The sequence below is a fragment of the Cornus florida genome, unplaced genomic scaffold, assembly GCF_030987335.1.
Source record: "Cornus florida cultivar Cherokee Brave unplaced genomic scaffold, ASM3098733v1 CherokeeBrave_3.0.0_Hap2_Chr02, whole genome shotgun sequence".
NCBI classification, from domain to species: domain Eukaryota; kingdom Viridiplantae; phylum Streptophyta; class Magnoliopsida; order Cornales; family Cornaceae; genus Cornus; species Cornus florida.
The window spans coordinates 114145667-114166472 of record NW_026775572.1 but is presented as its reverse complement, the minus strand read 5'-3'; positions in this window follow the sequence as shown (position 1 = coordinate 114166472).

The following is a 20806-nucleotide window of genomic DNA, read 5'->3' as shown; positions in this document are numbered from 1 at the left end:
TTAGCAAAATAGCAATGTGATCAAAGCCGGCCACAGCCAGGTGAAAAAGCATTACGTTTGGAAAAGCCAGTCGCCAATCTGGTGAGACCAAAGCACGATCCAACCATTCTTGAATATTGGTCATGCCATTCCTTTGATTGCTCCATGTAAATGGATACCCATGAAAACCCCACAAACCACAGGCATCAATTAACTTTCGAAAGTTGAAGGACCCAGAGTGGTTTAGCATGACCTCCCATTTTTTCTGAGTTATTTGTTATTTCAATAAAATCCCCTATTAAGAGCCACAAAAGACTCTAAAGTTGTAACAGATTCTGAAAATAAGACCATTGCGTTGCTCGGATACTATCTTTGCCACTGGCATACACCACCGAGAATCCCCATTTCTTACCTTTTATGTCTGTTACTACCCTTGAAATATGAAAATCCATTTGCGCAATTATTTGAACATCCAAATCCTCTTTCCACCATAATGTAATACCCCAAGCAAGACCAGATGGAGGAACAACACAGCAATTTGCAAAAATACATTTGATTTTGGAGACTCTCCAAAAGATGTGTTATATTTTTAGTTTTTAAAATAGCGACCATACTTGGGGAATAAAGCTGTTGTCGAACTATCAGGGGGTTCCCTAAACCTTGACAATTCCAACTCAAAAGCTTTATTGATCCCCATGGGGCGAGTTTAGGCTAGCTACCACCACCGTGAGTCGATAAGCCGGAGCCACTCGTCGTAGCACATCCTGCCATAGAGTCCAACAGCTCGTGTTTCTCTACCACCGCCCAAACACCAACAGCTCCAACATAAAAACAAATTCCCACCCAACAATCGAACCACAAACACAATGGAGTATTGCAGACCTCTACAAAACAACCCCACAGAGACAGACCAACACCCTAAAGAATGGTTGCCACACAATCAGGAACTCGCCCTAAAACACTTGTAAAGCACGCCGTCAATAATATAGACTTTTCACGGCTCCTTCAGTAAGAGAATGCCTCTGCATGTTGTGAAAACCCTGTAACGACTTGCATCACATGTCATTAAAAGCCTTTTTCCTTGTATTGGTGTTTACGTCTAAAAAACAAAACCTTTCTTCTTGAATGTGGAACTCTTGTAATAAGGAGATGAAGGATCTTCTATGAGACTCAATTGCGTTTCAAACGTTTGTTTCTAATGCTCTCTATTTTTTTTTTTTTTTTTATTTGACGAAAAATAGGAGACTTTTAGATTCAACGGAAATCCTTCTTTCAAAAGCACATCATTATAAAATTGAAGAAAAAGAAGAATCTAGAAAATAAAAAAATGACGTGGTCACCCTCCTAGAACTGATAAACTCATATATATGAACTAAAAAATTGGGCAATGTAATTTACTTCTTCTTCTTCATTTTTTTTTTATTATTTTTTTTTTAGGTGTAGCAATGTCGTTGTGAGCAGTAAAAATTTTTAGTCTCAAGTGTTTTTCACGTTATGTGTTTCCCAATTCCTCATAACTACTAACTCTCTTAAAATAAAATAAAAACTAATAATAATAATAATAATTTACCTCCCGTCACAAGTAGAAGCTTGAGAAGTAATATTAGTAAACAGTAACAATAACCTTTAAATTCCTTTGCAATTTGAATTTGGAATTAGAATAGATTGGGTGGTAATTAAAATAGAATTCTTAATTAAAGTAAAATTCTCTTTCAGGTTTGGAATAGACTGAAATTAGTAAAAAAAAAAAATTTGTACAACATAGAATTGTGAAATAGAATTGTGAAACATAAAATTGTGAAAGAAGTTTATAAGTGTGAAATTAGTTTATAAAAAATAATGGGTAACTTGCACTCACACCGGGTAGATACAACTTAAAACTTATTTGTAAGCGTGAAATTAGTTTATAAAAAATAATGGATAATTTGAACCAAGGTTGTTAAAATCGGGATTCTAGGCAGAATCGTTTTGGGCTCCGCAGAATCGAAATTGTAGAATCGGATCGTGAATCGTAAGATTCTACCAAATTGTGAAAAACAATTGAAACTAACTTCTTAAACAATAAGATCTGTAAAATATAACAAAAATGAGGTCAAAACACACAATATTACATATCCATGAGTTCACAAATCTCAAATCCTAACAATATTTCAAAGTCCGAATATAAATAAAAGAGAATTTAACTCAAAATAACATGAATTTACAAATCTCAAATCTTAACCCATCCATCTCCAAAGTTAGAAAATAAAATTACATATCAAAAGTAAACCTCCTTTTTTTTTTTTTTTTTTTTTTTTTTTTTTTAGCTCTATGCAATTTTTTTTTTCGAAAACTGAAGAAATAAAAAGACATTTTTGTCCACCAATCCAAGTGTTACGGTGTATGTGACTTTATTAGTCACAAGTATGAAATTAATCAAGAGTTAGCACAACAAAATATGAACCACGCGTTAACTTGATCTCATTATATTATCAATTTAGACTACAAGATTATACATTGGCTGGCATATTCGGCGAGTCTTTTAAGCTTTTAAAATTTTAATATATATGATAAGCCTTCAAAAAAAATTAGTCATATGAAACCAAAATTTGCCTAAACCTGTTAGTCACAAGTATGCATCCTTGAGATATAATTGATCATTTTAATTTTTTATAATTAAACACAAAAATATATTATGAAACATTAACATGCATGGTAAAAATAATTGATATATATACATATATATATATCTTTTTCTACCACTAATGAAAAATAATTTATATTTTATAGAATAAATATTTAACTTTGTATACTACACTTAGGCAGGGCCTCTTTTATTTTGTAGCCCAAAAGAAACCAACCAAAAAAATAAAAGAAAGCCCAAAAATAAAGGCCCAAACAACCAATTTCGTAGAATCGGTAGAATCGTGTAGAATCGTACGATTCTACCTCCGATTCTACGATTCTACCCCCGATTCTACCGATTCTACCCCCGATTCTACTAATTGAACGATTCTGCTACGATTTGACTCGATTTTGAGTTCTGAGTCGTAGAATCGTGCCATTCTACGACTCAGAATTGCGATTTTGACAACCATGATTTGAACACATACCCCTTTAGGTTACAAGTAGATACAACAACTTAGGGCAAGTGTGATCCAATTACCCCTCAAGTTTACAAACTTCAATAACAACCCCAAATTATGATAAGAGTACCTAATTGTCTTTTGACTTCTAAATTAACTCATTTAAATTATTAAAGTAGAATATTAATCTTTATAGTTCTTTTATTTGAACCCAAAAAAAACCAATTGATCGGTCATTCAATTGCAAATGGGAAAAAACACTACTATAGTTTGACTAGCGAAATCTGGGAAGTGATTCATTTCCTTTGAAATGGCTTATATTAGAGAATATTTTGTATGAGTTGATTTATAAGGCTCCACTTTCTGTTGACGCCTATTTTGGCAAGTCTAAAATGATGACGTGGTGAAAAATTGTTTTATTGGGTGGTATAATTTTATTGCAACCAGATTGCTACAAGGGTTGATATAACGTTTCGAAAAGGTCCAGCACCTCCCTAATTATTGCCTAATTATTGGGTATAATTCTTCCAGTTTAATTTAGTTTCCTTGTTAATTAGATTGGTTATTGCATTCCTTTTCAAGGGTTGATATAACGTTTCGAAAAGGTCCAGCACCTCCCTAATTATTGCCTAATTATTGGGTATAATTCTTCCAGTTTAATTTAGTTTCCTTGTTAATTAGATTGGTTATTGCATTCCTTTTCGCAGTATTCCAGATACGTTAGCATATTCCTAGTAGTATTATAGCTTTCTATTTCAAGTCCAGATTTATAATTTTTTTCAGTTTCTCTAGACAGGCGTAAATCTTTTATATCATCATCAATTCATACACAAACTAACCCCTAAATACACAATAATAATAATAATCAATTTCTTTTATTTGAATAAAAAAGTGTTGTACCAAGACGTGTCATAAATATAATAACTTTATTTTGACATTAAATGATGCTTATATTAAAATATCATTCATGAATATGTGATCTATAAATAATGATTTAAGGTTATGCTTTTGGCATCAACAATTAAGGTGATATCTGAAAGAAAATTAAGGTATAGAAATGAAATACATGAAAGCATATATTTTGATGATGGGGCTGGTGATGTTGATACTCATAGAGCATTCAACAGCAGCTGTATCGTGCGAAGCGGACTGTATTGTTGGATGCTTTGACCCAATCCTAGGTCTCATCAATGGATGCGTGAATGACTGTTTAAAGAGATGTTTTTCTCCTCCTCCTCCAATGGTATCTCTGTCTCACAATAGAGATTCTCATATTTAGTGTACGTTTTTGTTTTTATGTTTATGTTGCAGGAAAATCCAAAAGGTGCAAGAAAAGTGATTGAAAAAGATCTACAAATATAGAAACATATACGTATGTTTTACGCCTCCATATCTAATATAAGATTTTCTCTGCCGGGCTAATTTTAATGTGTTTCTTTTTTTTTTTTAGTAAAAAAGGTAAGCTTGTGTAAATGTAAAAGAATGTACAAGAGAGTCCTATAAGATAGGAACAAGAAGTTGCGCAAGGAATTTTAATGTGTAGTTGTCTCTTCTGGATCGGACGATTTCCAACTTTTTTTTTTTTTTACCTGAGCAACCAAGAGACATGAAATATATAAACCCAAATACCACTCTCAATTATATATATATATATATCACTTCTGCAGATATATATTGACAAACAAATGAGGATGTATCATCATGTTCCTACTCCATGTCATGTTCTTATTTTGTTGGTTCAATATGAACAACAACAACGTGGGTGTACACTTGCTTCTATATCACTACATGAATAGCAAGGAGAAATATATTAATGGAAAGATTTTCCTTCTCCCTTTTGCTGCAAAATAAAAATGGATCACAATTAATTTTGAAATTGCCATAATAGATTTAACAAAAACTTCAACTTGATAAACATAATTTAGTACACCTACATTTGTATTCACATATTTCAATCCTAACATAAAAAGGCATACTACGTGCAGCCTTGCAAAATTTTAAAATAAAAAATTGGGTTAAATGCACAAAAACCTCCTAAACTATTGGGGTATTGCAAGAAACCCCCCTGAACTACAAAAAATCCCCTGAACTATTGTTTTATTGCAGTTTACCCCAGCAGTTGACCGGAAAAACTAAAAGACCATTTAACCCTTGCTATAAAACTACGTAGTTTCAATCCTTAACCTCCTAAACCTCATGGACCTATGAGAGCTTGACACGTCACCCCCAAAACCAAACACAGACCCACTGCCTGTAACCACGCATACATACACATTGAAATATAGATATATATATATAATCACATGATATATATACAAGGTATATATCCGAAATTTGGGGGGAAATGGAGGTGATGGTGCTGTTGTGGCGACGGCGACAAGGATTGAAGTTGGAGGAAGAGATGGATCTAGTGGTGGTAGTGGTGTGGTGGCAACTTGGGGATTGAGGTCGGGGGAGGAGATGGATCGCCATGGATAGGAGGTGGTGGTGATGTTGTGGCGGCGGCGACGGGGTTTAAGACAGATCACCATGGATAGGAGGTGGTGGTGCTGTTGTGGTGGGGGCGACGGTGGTGGGGCTGTATCTGTTACAGATCCGACGAACAGCCAGTGCAAGGATAGCGGCGGCTCGCGGTCACGATTCCGGAGGTGGCAAGGAAGGAACCCACTCGCGTCGAATGAACATGATGATGAAGTAGTGGGCAGCGGCGGCGAGAAGCGATTCTGATCGATGCGAGGGCGGAATTTCAGTGGTGGCGTTAAAATGGCGGCGATTGGGTTCTATGATTGGATTGCAATACTGGGTTGGGCTACAGAACCTTTTTTTTTTAATAATTTAATTCCATTCAATTAGGGTATTTGATTAATTGGTTTTGTTTGTATGATCAGATTATTGGATGGTTTTGAAGGATATTAAAATTTTTTGTCAGAATTCGTCCTATGGTTCACAGGCTTTGAGGTACATGCAGGGAACAACTGATAATTTTGGTAGGAATTTCAGTATCGAGAAGAGGATTTCTTTTTTCAATCATCAAGGTGATGAAATCGAGATTCCCTGTGGATTCTTTAAGAAATTTCCTATCACAAACTATGGTTAGTTATATATATATATATTAGCTGAATTGATAGAAATAGAGAACCACTTGAATTGGGGAATAGTTTTACTGAATTGAATACTATTCTATCAATCTTCAGAACTGCAACTGAAGCTTTACTTTTGTTATTGAACTGAAAAACTAAAAAATACATATTATACAGATAGACGGAGGGAGAGAGAGGGGTTTAGGTCGAAGAAGATCATGAACAGTAAGAGGAAGATGAACACTAACCAGAAGGGTGTGTTTGGTTGTAACAGGGTTCCATAAGAGTGAGACAGACATCTATACACGACACATATATCATATATGTATATATATATCAACACAATGCACAACTGACCCAAATAGGGAGGGGTTCATTTTGAATTTTTTTTTTTTTTTAATCAGAATGGATGCCTTGTGAAGAAGATAAACAGTGCATATATGTGTGTGTGTATATAGAGTTGTTCGGGTGTAACCATATGTTTGGGTCAAATAGGGGCAATAGAGTATTTTTGCCCTTATAAGGGCATTATAGTCATTAAATCAAATTTATGTTTTTAACGGCGAGTTTCAGCCGGTGCCGTCACCGGATGGGGTTGTCTGCAAAAAAAATGTATAGTTCGGGGGGTTTGTTGCTAATTAGCCAATAGTTCAAGGGAGTTTTTTTTGCATCTAACACTAAAAAATAAGAAGAACTAAACACATGCCAAGGTTTGTTCTCACAAGCAAAAATATCTTCACAAATTAGAAAGCAAGCTAAATCAAAGAATAATCTATTTAATAATAGCACATATATATTTCACTCAAATACACGAGCAAAACTTTAATTTTTTTTAATTTAACGAATTCTAGGAGACTTTTAAATTCAACATAAATCCTTTTTTCAAAAGCACATCATTATAAAATTGAATAAAAAGAAGAATCTAAAAATAAAAAACTAACGTATAAAAAAAAAAAAAGGACTGTAATTTATTACTATTATTTTTATACAAGTGTAGCAGGGTTGTTCTGAGTAATAAAAATCAAGTTTTTAGTGATTTTTATGATATGTTTCATATTCCTAGCTAATTACTAACCTAAGTCATGCAACCCTTTTCAACAGGTGTTGCTCTCACGCTCCGAGCGCGCTCCCGCTCTCACACCCAGCACGTGTTCTCGCTCAAATACTCTCTGCTTACGACTTAATTCTGCCGCTTTCACGTTCCCGCTCTCGAATTCGCTTCCGCTCCTACTTCCGCTTCCGCTTTATGTGACTTAGTCACGAACTCTCTTATAATAAAAATTAATAATAATAATAATAATTTACCTTCCTTCACAAGTAGAAGCTTGAGAACTAACAGCCACAATGATCTTTAAATTTCTTTGCAATTTGAATTTGGAATTAGAATAGAAATCGCTAGATTTCGATCGATCCAACTCGGACAGTTAAAATTTCAAATATCGTGCTTTGGCGTTGACCTTCCAATCCTAAATTTTTTATATTTCTCTTTCCCTCCTCTCTCCTCCTTTTCTCTCCCGCCTCCATTTTTCTTTCTCCTCTCGCCCTTCTCATCTCTCTCAAGCTCTCACCCTCTCCTTCACCGAACCAAGCCACCACTACCCTCACCTCAACACCAAGCCACCATTATCCAAAATTCCTCTCATATCTCTCAATTCCGGCCAAACCCCATCCACCCGAAGCCATCTCTCACCTTGCCGCCGTTCTCCATTACTCCGGCCGAAAGTTCTTGGCCAAGGGCCGAACTCGCCCTCCCTTATCTCGGTCATCTCTCTATCTCTATTCCCTATCTCCAGCCGAGAAGGCCAAGGAGATACCGACTTCACTTCTCGGGCAATTTTTCCAGCGTGACCCTTCATCTTCTCCGGCCATGGTTGGCCGGAAACTCTTGGGAAGTTCTTCAAATTTCTCCTAGCTCTCTGTCCATCTCTCTCTCTCACTCGGGTATGCATATATTTTTCACTTTAATTTTAATTTTGATTTTCATGATTATTTTGTTTTAATTTTCATTTCATTTAATGTATATATTTGCTTCTTGTTTAATTGAAACTGAAAAATCGAAAGAAAATGAAAAACAGAAAAAATTAAAAAGAAAGAATTGGAATTATTGAATTTGGAATCACTAAATTTGGGACTTTATTCTGGGACTTGGTTGATATATGCACTGTGATGTGAGGATGGGCATTATTCTGAATTTGTGGGCTGTGTCCCCTGTTGTTGTGTTTTGAATGGAGAATGGGATGAAACTTGGTATAATGTGGTTGTTATGTTGTTTTTAAAATGGAGGATGGGCATAATTTTTGGATTTGTTTGCTGATTGGATTTTGGAATCAAATATATATATGTGTGTGTGTGTGTGTGTGTGTGTGTGTGTGTTGTGTTTGCCTTTGTTTGAGAATTCTGGAAATTGAAAATATGATACATATATGCCAATGTTGTTGGACATTTCTCTGAATAAACATATTGATGTTGTTGTGTCCAATTTGACATGACTAAGATTTTAAAATGTCATGTTGAAAAGTTGAATTGAGTTGAGATGTTGTGATCTTCTTGAAATTGACAAAAGATATCACACTTGTGTTGTGGTTTAGAAGTTCAAATGGAAGTTTGTTGGAAAAACTGGAATTGTTGCCTTTTTGAAGCATGATTGTCTAACTTGAAAATTGGACTTGAAAGGTTTTGAAATTGGAAATAAAAGTTGCAGAGTTGAATTGTAAGTTGAAATGGAAAATTGTTGAAATTTTAAACTTGGAAAGATTCTTGAAAATTTTTGAGTTAACATTGTTTGGCATTGTAACTTGAATATTTGTGAGCATGATTCCCAACTTGATTTCATTTGCTTGTTCTAAGTGTGAAAATGCATAGATGTATGTTCTAAGTTGTGTTGAATGCATGAATATTGTGCTTTGAAAGTGAAACTTGTTTTTCTAGTCTTGAAAATGAAAAGTCAAGTCTAAATGCATGAAATGGTTAGCAAAAGGAACTTTTTGCACTGTTTTGAACTTAATTTGATAAATGCTCATGGTTAAGGTGCTAATCTTGAAAGACGATTCTTGTAAGTTGGAAATTTCATTTGTGATCACACTCGTTGATTTTCATGAGTTGAAAAATGATTTTTGAACTTTGAATTGAAATGTGAAGTTGAGTTTCTAAATTCCTTCAACTGTTGAATGTTCAATGCATCATTCTTGTTATGATGCCTATCTACAATACATGAACCCCAAAGTTTTCAAAAATTTCATTTTTGAACCAAAGTGTTGAAATTTTTCTAAGTAGTCCAAAATGCCTTTAAATGAGTTGAACTTGGTTCCATTTGCTCTAGTCTTCATCCAAATGCATGTTTAAAGTGCCATTGAGTTTGTTCAATTAAGAACGACAAACCGTGCTTGTTGTTCTTCTTCTTGGAGTTTTGAATGTTTTGAACTTTGAATGTTGGATGCTTTAAGTGTTGGATGCTTTGAGTGTTGAATGAAGAATTCGGCGGAGCTTTAATGGTCTGTTCGAGTCTTTTCCTCCTCCTCCGTTTTCTAACTCTCTTCCTCTATATATAGACCTAATTGAGGGGTGAAATAGTAAATTGTGCTTATCTTGATAATTATCAAATTGATAATTATATATATATATATATATATATATATATTAAGAATAATTATCCTTTTATCTGGCTAACCCATGAGGATGGGCTTGGGCTAGATAAATGACTTGGATTGATCCATGAGGATGGGCTTGGATCATAGGATATTTTGTTGTCATCCATATTTTTATATTTTGCAATGGACTTAACTTACTCCACTTATTGACCCGTATTTTGAAATGGGCTTTATAGTAAGACCAAATTATATCCACTATATTTATTTATTAATTTTCTTTAATTATTTTTTTAGTGTTTACAGTAGGTAAGTAGATAATTCGTGCGAACCAAAGATAGGTTATTGTTTGTTGAAATTCATAAAATATCTTTATTTAAATCTGAATTAAATGAATGTTTTTGAGTTTAATTTTATATGATACATAAGTGTTGAAATCCCAAGGTGGGACAGGTGACCATAGTATGAGATTCGTGGTGAAGTCAATTCCTAAGATCTTCTCTCTCTGATCTCATTCTTTTATTTTAGTTTAATTTTATTTGATGTTTGTGACTAGCAACCCATCAAACAATCTTTTATCTCTGAATCAAAATCATATTAATTGAACACTTGATATTCCACCATAGTCCCTGGCGTTCGACCCTCTCTAAGTAGCCTTATCCTGCAAATGATTTGTTCTATTGCGAGTAGTAAATAAATAAATAAAATAGATCACACATCAGTCGGCATGAGTACCATGTTCTACTGGGACACACAATTATCCACTATATCTAGCTATGCATTCTAGGTGATAAATGCACAAAACTTATATTTTTATACTCAATAATAAATGTTTAATTAATATTTTCTATTAAATAAATATGCTTATATCTGCTTTTCATATTTTATAGGGGCTGATTTTGAAATAAGAAGAAAAGAGACAAAAATAGCAGAAATGTGGGATTATACGATCAGTAAAAGTCAAATTCAAAATTGTCTTTTCCATCAAATCAATAAAGATGCCAAATTAGAAAGATATCAAGCCAAATTGGAAAGTATATCAAGTCAAAGATATCAAGCCAAATTGAAAAGCAAATAAAGCCAAAATTGGAAGCAACAATATGTTATGAAGATTTTATTTTATTTTCACTTCTGTAATTAGAATTTTTCGTTCTCATTTCTTTCTAAACTCTATAAATAGGGACATATGTAGAGGAGGTTAAAGGGACATTTTTAGTTTGAGAAAATAATAAAAGTTAGAGAATTTTTGTCTTCAATTTATTTCTTATAATTTTTATTTGGGCGAATTGCAAAAAAACCCTCTCGACTTTCACCCATGAGCAAAAAATCCCCTTTTTGAATTGTTTTAGCAAAAATCCCCCTCAACTATCATGAGGGGGGTATTTTAACTTCGGTCCGTTTAAGGGGTTATGTTTTGGACAAAAATACTCCTTAAATAGCCAATTAGTCACCACCACCATCTACGCGCGTCTTTACCATGTTGTCTTTTCCAACCATCCTACGGTCCCCGCAAACGACCCTCGCCGACCACCAAAATGGCTATGACCACCACCATAACTGGTACGAAAAACTCATAAAATGGGTGTTTTCTCTCTGTCTAGAGGACGTCATCGGCACGCTGGACAACAACGCGGGCAAACTGTTATGAGTGCCGGTAGAGCTCTCCGAATTTATCACCGAACTGTCTTTACTATTTTTATCGCTACAATTAGCCTATCTTTGCTAGGTTTATGTGTGTGTGAAATTGACTGTAACATGCCCATACAATAACACCACCACCACCACCGATCTGCCCCTAAATCCCTTACCCACTGTTGCTGCCATAACCACCAAAAAAGTCGTCGCCTTAAACTTTCTAATCTGGTTGCAGCGTTGAGGTCGTTGCCCAAGACAGAGGTGAGACCCATCCCTATAATTTTTGGATCCTTCTTAAGCTTGGAGCGAAGGTTGTGATGGTGTCGGCGCCGCCTTTGCCTTGGCCACTGTCTGAAGTACAAATCTGGTCTAGCCACCAATTTCAATGAGAAAGCTAACTGAACATCAAGTACTCCAACCACCATTTGCCTTCATGATGTTGTAGGAATTCTAAGTTCCTCATCTCTGTTTCTTAATGAATCATTTTTTCTCTCTACTTTCTCATGAACTTGTTATAGAACATATACAATTGAAAACTTAGTGGATTAATATATAGATTATACATTGTTGTAGAATATACATATATTATAGATTAACATATACTATATATATAGCACTAGATTGGAATAAAGAACGTTTACTTTCATTACCACAACTAGTCTTGTTCAATTGATGTATAATTTAAGCCAATAAAATTCCTGTTGTTTCAGTGAAACACCAAAACAAAATTTTCACCTTCTTTACTATATAATTCCGGGTGATAATTATTGGCTTAATCCAATCTGGTCCGGATGGCTTCCTTTCTGTTTAAGGGGTATTTTCATCCAAAACATAACTCCTTAAACGGACAGAAGTTAAAATACCCCCCTCATGATAGTTGAGGGGGTTTTTTTTGCTAAAATAATTCATAAGGGGAGTTTTTTGCTAACGGTTGAAAGTCAAGGGGTTGTTTTTGCAATTCGCCCTTTTTTATTATGAAGATTGTTTTAATGTCTTTATTTTGTTTTCTTATTATGTTAGCTTAAACACCCTTTCTCAGTGGAGTGATGAAGCCATCATGGCTGAAATATAAGTAAATTTAGTTTAATTCTTTTATGAAATTTTCTCTTTAGAGCATTATTTTACTCTTTTATTCTGTGTTCTTATTTTGATTAAAAATTATAAGGAGGATTCTTTGTGTGTGCCAATTAATGGTAATTCGGAGAATGCCTACTTCTATATACCAAAGACATATCAGATTAAGTAAAATATGCTATCTCATATACTATGAAGCATGGACACAGACACGGGACATGGATACGACACGACATGGATACGGCGACACGACAAATTTCAAAAAAATAGGACACGGACACGGTAGGGATATGCCTATAAAATTATATATATATATATATATATATATATATATATATATATAATTATATATTCAAAATATAATTATTAGAACCTTGCACATTCATTTTCTTAATAACAAACAGACAGCTATATATAAATACAAAATTGCAAGTAAAACAACAACAAATAACATGACTAATTTCAATAATTTCATCTCTGTTATAAGAAAAACATAGACAATACAAAACAGAAAATAAATGAAAAATAAAGTTGATCCAAATTCCAAACGAAGATGTGCAGAAAAGATATAGCTATAATGGGCTAAATATGTACATGAATAAATATGTATACTTTCAGTCTTTCACAAAGTCTTGTTTATGTAACTTAAAAAAAAAAAAAAATTAAAAAAATGTCTTGTTCATGTACAGTGATAATTGAAGAAGATGAGAGATTGAGAGAGGAAGTGAGAGAAAATAAATTTTTCGTGTACTACTATGTTGTCTGTAGTTATTTTTTTATTTTTTTCAAAATTTTACTTTTAAACTTCAAAAATTAGTAAATTACATTAGGTACCCCATTTATCTTTAAAAAAATTACAAAATATACCCCGCCACGTCCCCCGCGTGTCCTCCGCATGTCCGAGCCGTGTCCACCCCGTGTCCTCCGCGTGTCCGAGCTGTGTCCATCTTGTGTCCAATAAAAAAGACACTTCACAAAAGTGTCGAACACATGTTCGAGCCTCAGATACACGTGTCCGTGTCCGAAAAGTGTCCGACACTGGTACGGACCCCTGGAGTGTCCGTGCTTCATAGCTCATATATAAACAAAGTGTTATTTCACACTATTATTTTCCCTCATCTTTCCAAGTTATAATTGAACTGGTGAGATGATCTACATAAACAGAAATATACAAATTTATTTATAGTAAATTGTGGTGGTGGATTCTTTCCTTGAGATTTTTCCTATTATTTGATCAGAATTTATTTAGTTGTATTTATTTATTTATTTTATTTTTAGTTCATTAGTAAAAAATCATCAAATTGTTTTAAAAGTGTTGTTTCTTAAATTTTGAGTTCAAATCTTGAATGTGTGTTCGACCCTGCTTATCACTATTTAATTTTTAATTTAGTCTTTGCAGGTATTTCTTTTATTTTTATACAAAGTGTAGAAGAGCAACGACAGAATCCATAAATTTACACTTGTCAAATGGCGCCATTGCCACATTAAGATTGAGAATTCAAAGATCGATTCAGCACTAAAATTTTTGGAATCCCACCAACATAAATATGCACAGTCAATCCAAGCATTCTTCAATCCTTATCACTTGTAGCCGAACCTATGGCACCTGTCTCGCCGGTGTAGCGCCCACACCATGGCTTTGATAAAGCACAGCTAGTCCAATTCTTTTATAAGGGGCTTTCACCTATAAACCGAACCATGATCAAGTCTATGCACCAAGGTAAATTCAAGGCTCAAACCCCTAACCAAGACTACACATATTTAGAGGAACTAGCTGATAATGCCTAAAATTGGAATTCGAATACTGATGAATTTTCTGGGAATGACCAAACCAATAAAACATCTTCTTAGTATGAGATCAAGCCTGAAAATGAATTAAAATCCGTGATGCTCAGTCTAAATGAAGGAGTCAAAGACTTGACCAAAAAATTCGATGCTTTTGCATTCATGTCCACAAATGTGCAATGCAATGTGTGTTCTAGTTCATCTCATTATACTGAAACATGTCATGTCTATTCTATCTCTGAACCTTGAGATGCTCAAGTGTGCGCCTTTAATACTTATAGGAGACGGACAGCTAATACCTTTAGCCAAACTTACCATCCTGATATTAGAAACCATCTAAATTTTTCATGGCGACAAAATTAGTCTCCCAAAAACTTAGGTGGTCAAACTGGTTTCCAAGTTAATTCTAATAGGCAACCTCAATCTCATGGTTTGCTTGTTCCTCAAGGTCAGTTCCCACCAGACAACCAGTTGAACAACAATCGTGATTTAGCACTTGATCCCATGAACAATTATGTTCATCCTGTCCCACAGAACCAACATGTTTTCAACTATGAGGACACTCTGAAGATGGTTGTCCTTAATCTCAACCAATCAAATAAGCAATCCAATCAGAGAATCCAAAAGCTAAAAAGTCACTTTGACTTTTTAACTCAGAACCAATTGCAATTCCAACAATCACATTTGACGAGTATAAATTTATAAATATTGTCGTTGTTCTTCTACACTTCGTACAAAAATAATGAAATACCTGCAAAAGACTAAATTAAAAATTCAATAATGATAAATAGGGTCGAACACACATTCAAGTTTTGAACTCATAATCAAAACCAAAATTTAAGGAAGAACACTTTAAAAACAATTTGATGATTTATTAATAATGAACTAAAAACAAAATAAATAAATAAATGAATAAGGCTAAATAATAGTTTTCTTTTCAAATAATGGAAAAAGGTCTCAAGGAAAGAATCCACCACCACAGCTTACTATAAATAAATTTTTATATTTCTCTTAATGTAAATTTTCCTATTCTAAGCAAATCACTTCACCTGTCCAATTACAACTTGGAAAGATGAAGGAAAATAATAGCGTGAAATAACACTTACTTGAGAACATATTTTACTTAATCTGATATATCTTTGGTAAATAGAAATAGGCATTCTCCGAATTACCATTAATTGGCAAACATAAAGAATCCTCTTTCTAATTTTTTTTTTTTTTTTTTGTTTTTGTTTTTTTTTGTTTTTTTCAAAATAAGAATACAGAATAGAAGAGTAAAATAATGCTCTCAAAAGAAAATTTCATAAAAGAATTAAAATAAATTTAATTATATTTCAGCCATGGTGGCTTCATCACTCCCTTGAGAAGGGGTGTTTAAGCTAGCATACTAGCAGAAAAATAAAACATAAAATTAAGAATGCATTTCATAAAAATAAAATGATAAGAAAATAATTAAGACAAAAATTCTCTAACTTTTATTATTTTCTTTTACTCACAATGAACGTCCTACCTCCTCTACATACGTCCCAATTTATAGAGTTTAGAATGGGACGATTGAGATGAGAAAATTCTAATTATAGAAGTGAAAATAAAATAAAATCTTCCTAAAATCTTGCTGCTTTCCCATTTGGATCGAATTATTTGTTTTCCAATTTGCCTTGATATCTTTTAACTTGATGTGCTTTCCAATTTGGCTTGATCTTTGCTGATTTGATGGAAAAGGCAATTTTAAATTTTGACTTTGATGATCGTTTAATCCCATATTTCTGCTATTTTGTCTCTTTTCTTCTTATTCCGAAATCAGCCCCTATAAAACATGAAAAGCAGGGATAAGAACATTTATCTAATAAAAAATATTAATTAATAATTTATTATTAAGTATAAAATAACAAGTTTTATGCACTTATCAAATTACCCCCAAACAAGCTTTTGTTAGTCCTCTAGTAAATAAAGGCAAAAAGAGATAAGTTCACAAAATTGTTACTTTAACTGACTCCTAAAAATTGTGCCACTTTCGCAAGCTACTTTCAATTGCATTTACCATATGCAATAAGGCCTTAAACCCTTAGGTTACCCTAGTGGACGAGCTGTAGCCTCGTGAGGGTTTCCAGAGATGATACCCACAGACATCGAAAATTGTGCACAAATTGCACTTAACTCAATTACTTCCATGGAATCACCAAGCAATCCTAAACCTCTAATTACATGCAATAATACTATGGTCCCCACACAAAGTTTAATTCACCATATTTTTAATATCAATCAATCTTTAGTTTCCTTTTGAAGTGAACTAGCATCCAATTATGTGTTTTACACTTTTATCCTTATATGACACATCACAATAGCTTCAACTCATTAATATTCCCTTCCAAGTTAAAGTACCCAAGGTATGAATTCATGACTTTACTTATGCATGCAAATTTTTTTCATCATTTTTTTTTTCAAGAACGGTAAGATGTGCAATGTTTAAGTCCCTTAAGCTTTCTAGATGACCCATGTAGTGAGCTTTAGGCTAATGACTCCCAACCAAACGGTTTCAGGGTATTAGGAGTAAAGACACCCCAAAGAGCTTATTAACTCAAGTCAATTAGGCTTTGAACCTAAACTAACACTACCACATTTTCATTTATTCCTAACCTTCCACTTTTTGACTCAAGCACTCACTGCTTACTGAGGCAAGAAGCCCGGTTACTTTGTGAAAGGCATTAACCAATCATGCATATTTCTATATCATCATACCAAGGACATCTACTTTTCAAGGTTTACTAACTCATATTCAACACATGTAATATATCACATAAGGTTAGGCCTATAGCCCACAAAAAGATACTAGTGTGCATCTATGAGAAGTGAAGTACACTAGAGACTAATTATCATTAATAACAATCAAATTGGACAATGATGTGGACCACATATACCAAAACATGAATTAAAGATTCCAAACTACAAAAAAATACCAATTCTCAATCCTACACGAACAATAATTTACCCAATTTTGACATGACATGCAATTCAACTTGTAATTTCCATAGAAGCAAAATCATTGCCCCACCCCTAAACAAAAGACAACACTATCCCTAGTGTTGGCACCAAAGAATATGGAAACTAAATGGACAAGGTGGAGATATATAGGGAAACATTGGAACATCTTACCTCACTTGTTTCGAAGTGGAAGTACAATCTCTGCAAAGATGTTATGGAAAACATTTGAAAACCATGTCAAACAAATATTGTACCCCCAAACAAAATATTACAATATTCAACAACTAAACAGTTACGGAGCTAACGAGTATGAGTGAGATACAACTGGTTAAGACTCGAAAATCAATCTAAAGTAACTGAATAGACACAACCAGTTGGGTTGCCTCTCAGGAGCGCTAAGTTTAACGTCTTCAGCCAGATGCAATGGGGGAAGTACCCCCAAAAAGATCAACTGCAGCACATGCAACTTCCTTCAAGTTATAACATCATTGTGCAAGTGATTGCGATGTTCTACCAGTAAATGACTAATACATTTGGCATCATCAATGGACCAACCGATGCTTTCTCGATTCGCCTTAAGAACCTTAAATACTTGGGTATCTTGGTGATCGGTTAAATCAGGGGCTATTACCAGAGGAAAAGTATCAACCTCACTTAGGTACGAGCATGTAGGATCCTCTTTAGGGTAAGATTAGTCAAAGGTGTGAGCTTTTAAAGACTCAACAAAATAAAAGTCTTTAATGGAATCTGAGTTAGGGAGCTGTTGCATCAAGCTAAAGACATTGATGTCCACTTTTATATTTCCAAAGGTCAAGGTCATGTTACCATTTCTATAATTGATCAATACATTAGCAATAGCTAAGAATGGTCTACCTAAAATGATTGTAATTTATTTACCCTGATTGGGTTGGGTATTTTTCACAATGAAGTCTACGAGATAATAAAAACCAGCCACTTTCACTATCACATCCTCAATAATACCCCTCGAAATCTTAATTGAACGATTAGCTAATTGGATTCTAACATCGGTTTTCCTCAATCCTAACTCTTGGTAAAGAGAATAAGGTAACAAGTTCACACTAGCACCTAAATCTAATAAGGCCTGGTCAGCAAAATTTTCACCAATCCTACAAGTGATATTCCATTTCTCACTGCCATTAAGCAAATTTCTTCTTATGTAAAGTTCATCAAAGACTTAGTCAAGAGGGAAACCAACATCCCTAAGGAAGCCTTCATAGCCCAACAATGTTCCTTAACCAAGCTGTGGTCAAACATAAAGACCCTGGTAGTCTAACTATCACTTGTAAGATTGGTGAAAATTTTGCTGACTAGGCCCTATTGGATTTAGGTGCTAGTGTGTACTTGTTTCCTTATTCTGTGTACCAAGAATTAGGATTGAACAATTTGAGGAAAACCAATGTTATAATCCACTTAGCTGATCGATCAGTTAAGATTCCAAGGGGTATCATTGAGGATGTGTGTGACGGCCCAAGTTTTATAAACCTGGTGCGTTAGTGATGACCAAAAGATGATCCGATAACGGATTCGAAATGAGAAAGCAAAATGTTCAAAAAGACCTTTAGAGATGTACGTCATCCCTAAGGCACCAAAATGACTCCACATGAAGCCATAGAACTCAAATAAGCCAAGTGATGAAGCAAGAATGTCAAACCCGTTAAAAAATGAACCAAGGGTAAAATGGTCATTTCAGACTAAAATGGATGCTACCATGCATACCATTGGAAAAAAAGAAAAAAAAAAGAATAAAGTTAGACTCAAGAATCACTTGATTCGGAGTCCAGAAGAAAAAGATACGAAAAAGGAACGAAGTGGCATTCTCCGTTTAAGAGATACCACAAACCTATCTTACCAAAACTAAAATAACTCTCACTACAGATAAAGTTTTGATGTGTGGGTGGTACCATTGGAAAGCTATCTTCAAGATCTTGAATTTGGACTCAAGAACGATCCAATTTGGATAAAAAATGAAAGAGTTATGACCCCCTGAAGTCAATGCAAGGAAACTGTCCAATGAAGAATGAAGGGGGATGGTTCTAGGGAGGATCAGTCGATCGACGGCAAGGACCAGCCGGCTGAACCTCAACCTTTGGTTGGCTGAACCCAAACATCAGCCAGCCAAAATGATGATTTCACTAAAATGGCTACTGGAATGGAACTCGAGCATGTGTCAGCCGGCTGATGGCCCTCATCAGCCGATCGATGAAGTAGACAATAGCAAAAGCTACTGCTGCAATGTGAGGAAAACTCACCCTGTCCAACCTTGATGCAATGCATGAGTTCCAATTGATCCAAAATAGGTTTGAAAACATTTTCTAGCCTTAATCAAGCATACGTAACATGCTACAACAAAAGGGAAACTTGAAACTTACTCCTATGCATGAATTTTGCATAAAAATCCTTAAATCATTCCAAAAATAGTTCAACAGATGAAACTTGGGTGTTTTATGAAATGTGAGCATGCCCGCAAACGTAAAATGATATTTTAGACGCGCTATAATGGCTTACGGCCTCATTTCAATCCATTTACAAAATTTGACCTTTCAAACCTCCATTTTCACAAATAAGCTATTTAAGCAAAACATGAGTTTGAAAACATACTTGTAAACCTTAAAGTTTAATGCCCTTGGCCTTATGTTGTACATACAAATATGCATCAAAAAGTGTACTTAAATACACATTACATGTCAAAGAAGCCATCTTTGCATGCCAAAATACCATACATCCATGGTATTCCAAAAATATAACATTCAAAAGTAAAGCATGCTAAACAAGTGCATGTCAATAAACAAAAATGTTCCAAAGTGCTCATGAGCCTCTAAGGATGATGAGCATCCTAGAACATAATCTCTTTACCTGTAAAATAACCAAAACGACTAGGGTGAGTAATCAAGTTACTTTTAGGAAGAAGCATATGCGTATACCGTAAAGTTTCAATGTCATTGCAAGATCAATATAGACGAATACAAGGGATCATTCCAGTTAACATCTATGTTCAAGGTGTTCTAAGGGATCCTCCTAAACTAATGCAATGATTCCATCACAACACAATAACAATATCAATGTACTTAACAACATCAAATCGCTAATAACCAAAATCACAAGTCACAATTAAGCATTGGTTGTCAACTTGGAATCGAATGCGAAATCAAATAGTAGAAAACTTGGACATCAGATCTTGGATAAAGCCAAGACCTAAACGGTTATTTCGGGCATTAACCCATTGGGAATACCACCCTAGTGCACACTATAAATGGAGAGAACTCATACCTCTCGCACTAGAGCCAAACTCTAGCCATGTCACTTGAACAATGTTCCAAGAAAATCCAAAATATATCAAGTTCAAAACTTATACACTAATATTAAGGCATATATACCACCTTCCATGCACAAGTATTTTAAAACCACACAAACCATGTCTTAGGGTTCCAAGTCTAGAATGGCATAATAAATGACAAGTTCTCATCATGATATAATGCACAAAACAATATCACCAACTTATCAATTTAAATCATGCCTCAACAATAAGCTTTATATACTAATTCTTAACATTTTAACAATAAGTTTCTAAAATAATCACAGTTAGTCATCAACAAGAATATAG